The sequence below is a fragment of the Eptesicus fuscus genome, chromosome 5 (genome assembly GCF_027574615.1).
Source record: "Eptesicus fuscus isolate TK198812 chromosome 5, DD_ASM_mEF_20220401, whole genome shotgun sequence".
Classification (NCBI taxonomy): domain Eukaryota; kingdom Metazoa; phylum Chordata; class Mammalia; order Chiroptera; family Vespertilionidae; genus Eptesicus; species Eptesicus fuscus.
In genome coordinates, this window is record NC_072477.1 from 89416200 (window position 1) to 89426570 (window position 10371).

A 10371-nucleotide genomic window follows, 5' to 3' on the forward strand; every position below is an offset into this window, starting at 1 on the left:
AAATTATAATTCAAAATAATTAGAAATTTATATCTACCTGAAAAATTCAATTGGGATTATTATTGTCATTAAAATCAATGTGTTGTCAGTAAAAAGACTTTTCTTGCCATCTATTCAAAACTTTGGGTTCCGCCCTTTAATCTTGACAACCTGTGGCTTTATCCTGTTAATCATGACATATATTCTTAATAGAAAGTTATCCCTTAATTAGGGAATATCATTAGTTCTCTGAGGATGATAAAAATTTTTTTTCTCAATGAGGAAAAAAAGAGAAAAATAATGTGTTAAATTAAGTGGAAAATAATTTACACAATTTTATTTTATATATATGTATGTGTGATTTCAGAGAGGAAGGGAGAGGGAGAGACAGTGAGAAATATTGATGTGCAAGCAGAACATTGATTGGCTGCCTCCTGCATGCCCCCTACTGGGGATCAAGCCCACAACCCAGGCATGTGCCCTGACCAGGAATCAAACTGTGATCTTCTGGTTCATAGATTGACAGTCAATCACTGAGCCACACCAGCTGGGCTACACAATGTTCTTTATAATTTGTAAATAAATATCACTTAATTTTGTCTGTGTATAAGACTAAACATCATTAGCATTTTGTAGGTATAGTTCAAAATGAAGCATAGTAATTTGTGTTTGTGTACAAGTTATACCCAGATACAATATTAAACCCTATCTTTGTCTCCATGGTTGCTAAAGTTAAGGGCTCAAATTAGAAAAAAAATATATCCAAGAGAATTAAAAGCATATTATTATACAAAATTTATATGTGTTTATAGCAGCATTATTTATAACTAGAGGCCTGGTGCACAAAATTTGTGCACTTGCCGGCTTAGGCCCATTCCCTGGGGATCGGGCTTAAACCTGCAGACGGACATCCCTCTCACAGTCCAGGATCCCTTGCTCCTTTATTGCCTGCCTGCTTGGCTTGCTGCATTTGCCCCCAATAGGGAGGGACCATGGGAGGGCTCCAGGGCATGTCTGGCCCATCTCACTCATTCCTGATTGGCCGGACCCCAGCAGCAAGCTAACCTACCAGTCAGAGCATCTGCTCCCTGGTGGTCAGTGCACATCATAGCAACTGGTTGACTGGTTGACTGTCTGCCCCCTGGTGATCAGTGCACGTCATAGCATGTGGTTGAGCAGCTTTAGCATACATTAGCATATTACACTTCGATTGGTTGAATGGCCGACTGGACGACCAGACACTTAGCATATTAGGCTTTTATTATATAGGGCTAGAGGCCCAGTGCATGATTGAATCATGTACATGTAGAGTCCCCTACACGCTTTTGCTTTCGATCACGGGGGAACTGGGTGCCTGTCCGCTGGTGCACCAGGCCTTTCAGAAGCCTCTGGCGTGGCGGAGGCTTCTGAAAGGCCTGGTGCCAGAGTGGATAGGCACCCAGCTCCCCCGCTTTTGATGGTCCGCGGTGGGACGTGAGCTCGCTGCCTCAGAGGCCCCTTCTGTGCCGCAGCACAGCCATGGCGCAGAGCTGAGCTCGAGCTGCCACTGGTGATGCGAGCTCAGCGTCCTGCTGGCCCAATCAGCCACCCCGGCCACCCCGAGTTCCACCCCCCACACCTCCTGGCCAATCATGGGCATAGTGAAGGTATGGTCAATTTGCATATTTGTCTGTTATTAGGTAGGATAGCCAGAAAGTGTAAACAACACAAATGTTTTTTAACTAATGAATAAACAAATGTGTTATAACCATATATTGGAATATTATTGTGCCATAAAAGGAAATGAAGTACTGGTACATACTATACCATGGTGAACCTTGAAAACATTATGCTTAATGAAAGAAGCCAGACACAAAGGCCACAAATGTATGATTTTTATTTATATAAAATGTTCAGTAAAAGCAAATCTATAGAGACAGAAGATGTATATTATGAGTTTTAGGGAATGTGGAAGAGAAAGTGAGAAGTGACTCCTAATGGATATGGGGCTTCTTTTTGGGGTAATGAAATGTTTTGGAATTAGATAGTGGTGATGATTGCACAGGCTTGTGACTATACTAAAAATGATGAATTATACTATTTAAATGGTGGATCTTTATATAAATTATATCTTAATAAAAATGAATACTCTAAAAATCAAAAAACAACAATAACATATTTTATTGTAACATTAAAATAAGAAAGAAACATGGGGAAGTTATAACATTTCCCACTGTTAGTTTACAAATAACAACATTTAAGTACAAAATATTAAACCAACATAATTAAGGCTCTTATATGTTAAGAGTCAGTTAGCAATAATACTGAAAGTATTTAAATTGCTAAATAATAGAGGAACATACTCCTATGTAGTCTAACTGCATTAAAATAGAAATGTCTAAATTGAAGCTTAGTGGAATGTTTTCCAAGTACAAATCAGACTTCTGCAGTTGGTTTGAAAAAGATGCCTGAAGTGTGAATGTATAAGGTTGATTGTCGTAGCCTTAGCCAGATTGCTCAGTGGATAGAGCGTCTGCCCGAAGACTGAAGGGTCCCGGGTTCGATTCCAGTCAAGGCCACGTACTTCAGTTACAGGCTTGATCTCCAGGCCTGGTTGGGGCCCATGTGAGAGGCAACCAATCAACGTGTCTCTCTCACATCGATGTTTCTCTCTCTGTGTCTCTCCCTCTCCCTTCCACTCTCTATAAAAATCAATGGAAAAATATCCTCAGGTGAGTATTAACCTTGACTGTCATACACAGTCACCCCTCTGGAATTCTCAGCAGCTGGGTTCATGCTTTTCTTGTAGGTAGCTTCTTGAAGGCTTATGTGAGAGCTGTTGAGTGAGAGGAAATTTCTTGATATTACTCTTACTTCAGGGAGGGAGTTAAAAGGCGGGGGCTGGGGGGGGGGGGGGGGCTTAAAAGCACATTCTTTTTTGGCAAACATTTTTTGAAGGCACAAAGTTGGTTCGGTGAAATTTGAATATGTCACGTCTAGTAGTACTTAAACAGCTGAAAATTTCCTACTGTGGAAAAAAAATGGTGGTCTTATGGTTGGTTCAGATGGACACCTCAAGATATTTGAAAGTTTCACCAGGGGTTTGGGACTTTCTACAAGAAAAATACAATAATTGGGAATTGTTCATTGTGAATACATTAGATTTGTACAGACAAAACATTCATGAAGTGCAATTATAGCCAGTATTGCTATATTAGTATGAATGTTAATAGCATGTTTGTTTTTGAAATGGGTTATGCATTCTGATAAATGTCTGCTTTAATCTAGTCATCTGTGTATCACTTGTCTAAGTACTCTCATTTAAGATGCCATATCCCTTCTTGTAGCAATAAAGGGGTAAAGCAACATTAATATTAAATAATTAGAAAAACAAAAGGGGAATGATTAAACATATTTACATAATTGAAATAACACTGTGTCGCAGTGGGAAATCGGGACAATGTTGTCTCCTTTCAAAGTAATTCATAATTCAGATTTTTAATTATGGCATATTCATTCATTTAAAGATGATTCTGGATGAGAGGGCCACTAATGAAATACAATCATTAGCATCTAAACAAAGTAATTTACAAAGTCTCCTTTAGGGGAAAAGATTTCTAGAACATCATCAATCATACAAGATATGCAAAAACAAGCAATTAAACCACACACAAGAACTACAACAGCCTTATATATCAGCAATGTACACATGAAAACATAACTGATTACAATGATTAGACTAGGGTAGTGTGGTTAATTTGTATTTTATGTAGTGATTTTATGAAAGAATGCACCCGGACAGACACTTTACACACAAGGGGAACTTGGTTTCATTAATGTTCACTTAAAACACGTAATGAAAAAAAAAACCCCAAAACAAACCTGAATTTCGAATCGTTGCCTGGACATCCATGTGGGATCAAAATCCTGCATATTTTAATAAAGCATCTTCCTTTATTCTCGCCTCTTTTTGCCTGCTGTTTGCTTTTATAAAATGGCAAGATGTGGGATTGGGAAAGTATTTTGTGTGAGGCAGGTGCTGCACTGGTTTCTCATTATTTGTTCAAATCCTGCTTTAGGCTTCCAACGACAAAGCGCCTCCAGCCATCACAGGGTCAGTGATTCACTGGCTCTTCTTCCATGTACACAATTACAGATCATTAAGCATGCAGCAGGACAAAATGGATAGTATAATTCTCTGACTTCTAATGTCTGGATATAGTATCTTGCTAAATGGACCCACAAAAGGCTGGTTTCAAACACTGCTGCTACAGGCCACATTATAATCTTGTTGAAAACCTATACTATTTACTTCTGCTGGTGGATTTTTCTTTGTGAAGGTGGAAGGAAGGCTTGGGTGTAAAAAGAGAAGGAATTAGGCGAGTGGTGTTGTGTGGAGGAGGGAGGGATCCATGAAGGAGGCTGGCACTCCTGGTGTAAGCTGAGCAGCTTTTGCTAACCACCAGCTACAGAAGCCAAAATATGCTCTATTGGGTACTCAAAGGATAAAAATACTGGTTAATTTTCAACAGTGCTCCTTCATTTGACTTTACAATTTACAACAGCGAACATTAATGCAGGAATGGCTTGGTTGAGGAGGAGTTTAAAATTAGAGCCCCTCTTCTCATTAGCCCCAACAGCCTGACCCAGGGTGACTGAGAAGCAATTTGTCGCCAGATTCTCATTTTGCTTCTGTTATGGCTCCTTGTAAATGAAGCGCAGCAATTTATTGTAGCACCTCTAGGAGTCAAGAACATAATGTGTAAAACACATACAAAAAAAATCTTTCTTCACATTCATTAACACCCAGCACATAGAGGCTGTTCACTTTTCCCTCTAATGAAGGAGGGGATCTTAAATCTAAAGCTTTCCATCATGTGAAGAAGTCCTCTTCAGGCCATTAGACAGAGGCTGAGTTGGATTGAAGTAAGGTCATTGACAAAAACAGAGAATGGCAATATGAGGAAAAATAGAAAATGGATAAAAGAAGAGACTTTAGATGCCTCAAAGAATAGAAAGTACATTTTTGGCATCGATGCTCAACACTTCTTGTCTCTCAGTATATTTTCTGTTGTCAGTGAAGAAAAGAATATCTGGCTTTTTGTTTAGCTGGAAATTGCTCTAGTGTTTGGCCAATTCTCATTTCTTCACCCTTGGTCTGACCTTGCAAGAGGCATTAAGTTAGGTTCATTTAAAGAGCATATTGTCTATGATCTTTAAAATATGTTTGCTTATTTTCTCTCCCCGCCCCTGCAGCCTTTACAAGAAATTGCAGCGTCTGTGATTTAATGCATTCTGATTGTGTAGCGGGCTGCTCTGGCCCGGGGCCTGCCGTGGGCTTTTATCTTACTTCTGTGATTAATTCTGATTAATGGTTTGGTTGTGTGAGGTCTCACAAATGGTACCTCCAGATGAACCTAATAACAAATTACTATATGGAAAAAATTGCAAGAGGGTCTAGGATTGCCCTTTTGGATTAAACGCTGAATGTTGTCATACAGTGTACTTAGATGCTCTTACCCACTTTATGATGTAGTAATAGGCACTCAATATTTAAGGTAATAATAGCGGTCTTTTAAAACTCATTGTAGAAAAAGTGAGATTATGAGCTTATAGAACCAGGTGAAAATGGCAGTAAAATTCGAAAGATATTCTTTTGAGAGTTTATTGAGGTTTACAAAGTGCCAGGTACTCAGCCAGGTGGATCGAATGAATTAACTAACTTACCTCTCACAGCACCAAATTAGTATAATTAAAGTAGGAACAGAAGGTGACACATAGTAATATAGAGTACAAATATCTTGCTTCCTTCCCACTATGCAGGTAAGGAAGCCGAGGCACAGACAGGTTAAATTATAGGCTCAGACTTGAGAGTTAGAAAGGAGGGTGTTTTACCAAGGCCTGCATGCAACATCCCGGCCAGAACACTCTCACTGAGGGCACCTTGTTCTAAATTCCAGTGATAACTTCCTTTTTTTGTCTTTTTAAAACATAACAGACCCAAGGAGGGGGTCATTGAACCTCGAATCAATAGTCTAGGTTCTGAAATGTAGATGACAATTGGACTTGCCACTGGCATTTGAAGCTGAGGGTGTGTTGGGACTGAGTTCTTAATCTTTGGAATCTGATGTTATCTCAGGTAGATGTCATTGTTGGTAGGGAACCCCTGCCATTGGAAATTGGGGCCAGAATACCCTTAAGAGTAAAAGAACATTAGTTTCTCAGTGGTGCAGCTGAATCCCCATTCCACCTTGTGATTGCCTGTATCTAGTTCCCCTAGACTCCACATGTAAGGGATATATCAGTCTAAGGCACAGTGCAGTGCTGCCATGCAGTGGGCTCAAAAGTTTTTATTGAAGGAACTAGAGGCCCAGTGCATGAAATTCATGCATGGGGGAGGTCCCCTCAGCTCAGCCTGCACCCTCTCCAATCTGGGACCCCTTGGGGGATGTCCAAGATCGGGCCTAAACCGGCAGTCAGACATCCCTCTCACAACCCAGGACCACTGGCTCCTAACTGCTCACCTGCCTACCTACCTGATTGCCCCTAACTGGCCCCCCTGCCAGCCTGATCACCCCTAACTGCCTCTGCCTGCTAACCTGATTGCCTCTAACTGCCCCCCCTGCCAACCTGCTTACCCCCAACTGCCCCCCCTGCCAGCCTGGTTGTCCCCAACAGCCCCCCTCTGCCAGCCTGGTTGCCTGTAGTGCCCCCCACCACCAGCCTGGTTTTCTCCCAACTGCCACCCCTGCCGGCCTAGTTGCCCCCAACTGCCGCCCTGCTGGCCTGGTTGCCCCCAACTGCCCCCCCCTGCTGGCCTGGTTGCCCCTAACTGCCCCCCCTCCCACCGAACTGGTCGCCCCCATCTACTCCCCCCCCCCCCCCGCCAGCCTGGTCGCCCCTCAACCTGCCCCTCCTGCTGACCTGGTTGCCCCACGCAGCCTGCTGCTCAGTAATCATATATATATATGATTCTTTTTTAAATAAAAAAGCCATGGAACATCTGCACTCTGCAGGCTTTAGACAAACTTGAGCAAATGTGACATTGGCCAAAATTGGTGGTCAAGCAACTTCTAATAGTCTATTATTTCACTTAGAGCCATTTAATTTTATTGAATTAGCTATCATAGTCTCCCTATACTATAATTCTTATTTTCTTAAAATGGGATGTGATGCCTAATGGTTGAGATAAGTTTTCCCACATAATGCTTTGTGTACAGCAATTGCTAAACAATAATTGTAGATTCATAATCTAAACCTTTATTGATTAAGTGACTGATTTGAAAAACATGTATTTGTACCTCTTATATACAGTCAGTATAGGCCAGGTGCTGAGCTAGATGCTGGGGAAACTTAAAAACAGTCAGGGGAGACAGACAAGGGAAAAATGGAAAAAGGTGGCTTTCTCACTGTTAATCTTCTAAACTGAGAAGCCAAAAGCTTTGTCTGTAGTTCTGGCTATTCAAGATTGTGCAGTTGATATATTTGGATGATGGACTGAGTTTATTTCTTACTTCCACAAAGCTGCTTTTAGAGATTAAAACAAGTACATTTGGTATCTTCAGCGTAGTTCCACTCAGTTAAATCCTAACCCAACTTCTATATGATGGTATTTGAGGGTTGTTCTATGTCCCCATAAATTCTTCTCTATTCTAGTTCTTTCTGCTTTAAATCATTTTTCCTGTTTCTGTAAAGGCATGAGGACAACCAGAGCCAGAGTGAAGCTAAATTTCAGGGTACCTTGCTCAATAATGGAGCCCTAGAAATGTGTTCATATGGGCACATATCTTTTTAAAAGAAAATATTATAACCACTGTTGTCTATCCCTTTCCAATTCAACTTCTCATCATTCATATTTCCCTTCAGATAGGGTAGCATCATTATCACCTAGAGCAATTCTTGGATATAACTAAGGGGAAGCTAATTTGAAATGCATATTATTTAGATTCAGCAGCACCCATATTTGTGGTTTGCAATAACTTTTGTGTATAGTTAAATTATTCTAGCCACTATAGTCTTGATTTGAAATTTGAAATGAAAAACATGAACTTTCAGAGGACCCTGAATAGCCAAAATAATTGTGAAAAAGAACAAAGTTAGAAGACTCATTTCTTGATTTCAAAACTTAATACAAAGCTACAGTAACTTAAACAATGTGGTACTGGGACAAGGAGATAGACTAATGGAATTAGCACTGAGAACCCAAAAATAAACCTTTGTGTATTGACTTTCAACAAGGGCACCAAGGCCGTTCAATGGAAAAAGAACAGCCTCTTCAACAAATGATGTTGGGAAAACTGGATATCCACATGCCAAAGAACCACGTAAGAATTCTGCCAAAAAGTAGAAGAAAAGTATTAAAGAGTCAGGCCGTTAGGCAATAGAAATGTTATGTTATTCTTATGGATTTATGATGCTTCGGTAGCTTATTTTAAATGTTATTTGACTTCTTATCCTAAATATTCACTTTCATATCTAATTTTATATTCATAATTTTACATATCTTTTCCCCCTGAAAGCACCTCCCCCCAATTATATGAACTTCAGCCCCCATAAAACCTGTATTAGCCTCTGGGGCCTGAAGTTTATAGAATTATAGGAGGTCTCCACTCACCCAAACAGTACACTGAACGACTAATGGAGCTGGCTGCATTCCAGGTGCACTAGCCCCCTCAGCTGGGTGCTCTCTGTCAGGTACATGTTGAAAATTCTACACAGCAGCCCCATCACTTGCTGTCCAAGATATTTCAAGTGGGGCTCAATTTTTTCGGAATGAAGTGACACTATCTTCTCCTAGACACTATAGTTCTAGTACGAGTTTTTAAAAAGTGACAATGGCGGTAGTTTAGGCACTAAAGTGACTTAGCACTCCATGTTTACATGAATTTACAAAATATTGAGTGAGCACTGCCACTGAGGGGTGCACCATACTGTGACCGATAAAAGGAGGGTGAGTGTTTCCTTTTGATTCCTCCGTTTGGGCCTGGGGGTGAGAGACTTTTTTTTTCTCTTTCACTTCAATTTATTGATCCATATGTTTGTAAGTACATTTATTTTATGTTTTTAAAGCTTTATTGTTGCATAACCGGTGAGAGACTCCTAGCGCCCATATTACTGCAGTGATGTGCGGATTTAGAACCCTGGGAAGCCCTTCCCCGACTTGTGTCACTCACCCAAGCAGAGAAGGGCATTTCTGGCGGGTCCTCTTGGCAGCCAGCTGGCGGGGGCGGAGGCTCACCCAGACCAAGTGAAGCAGCTATGGTCTTGAATATAGGAATTGCCAGACTGACAAGGAACAAGCCCTTGGCAGAGCTGACTGAGAAGTTTGAGCAGCAGCTCAAGAAGACTCCACTTACAAAAGCTGCCCAGCTTTGGACACATGCTCTGTGTTTGCGGCCCACTGATCAGTAAATTCATCAACATGATGAGGAAACAAAGTGCTGGCCAGATCCTTCATGCCACAGACTCTGGAAGCTGTGAAAAGGAAGTAGCTTGAGAAGTACCATGTTGCTTCTGCAGGGAACAGGCGACCACTGAACGCAACCCCCTCCACCATTCTCCACCAAGCTCTGAAAACCTGTGAGCCTGGATCGGGAGGGTCCCCATTCTCCAGGATGGCCATTTCTACCAGGGCCCAGGGTAGCTTCTCCAGGAAGTGGATGATTCCTGACCTGGATGTAGCACAGGGAGAAGCACCAGCAGATGCTGATACAGAGAGGCTGTTGCATGAGCTGCAGGAGGCTCGTTGCAGCCAGGTCCCTGTGATCAAGAGGAACCATGACCTGCACAAGGTGGCTGAAGCCGCCCGTGCCCTGCCACGGCCGCGGGTGGTGGAAGGAGGATTGAGGCTCCCGGAGGAGCCCAGGGCTCTGCTGCAAGGAATAATGTGAGCCACTGCTACATTGGAAAATACCGCTGGGTTAAGGACGTAGTTTCTTTTTTGAGAGCAGGTAGGCCTCAAAGGAAGGCTGGAGCAGTATGCTTATTGCTTATTAGTCCTTTCTTTGTGGGCTGGAACTCGTTTTCCCAGCCCCATTGCCTTGCAAAGAGGGAACGCATTGATTTGGATTTCTCCCAAGTAACTTAGGGCCCACCCAGCCTTCTCTTTCCTCTGCTTGGGATGGACTTCTGGGTGATATGACAGGAAGCAACTTTAGTATCAGAAAGGTTTATTAGAAAGTTCTCACCCTGAACTGGTGTAGTATGTGATGCGGTAATGTCGTTCATTAAAACTGATTGGATGAAAAGAGAAATTATGATTACCTTCTCTGTTCAAGGCCCTGTGGTAACCAAAAAGATAAATCTGTCCTCTAAGATAAGGCTAGATCTGTCCTCAAGTGATAGTCTAGTAGGGGAGCTAAGATACATCCATGTTAGTACAATCTATAATAATAAAAGCCTACGTGGTCCTCG

At 41.7% G+C, this 10371-nt stretch overlaps 1 pseudogene; it reads left to right on the plus strand.

The window, feature by feature from the left end:
- Positions 1-9216: 9216 nt before the first annotated feature.
- On the plus strand, positions 9217-9848 carry LOC114234757 (28S ribosomal protein S7, mitochondrial-like; annotated as a pseudogene).
- The last annotated feature ends 523 nt before the right edge of the window (positions 9849-10371 follow it).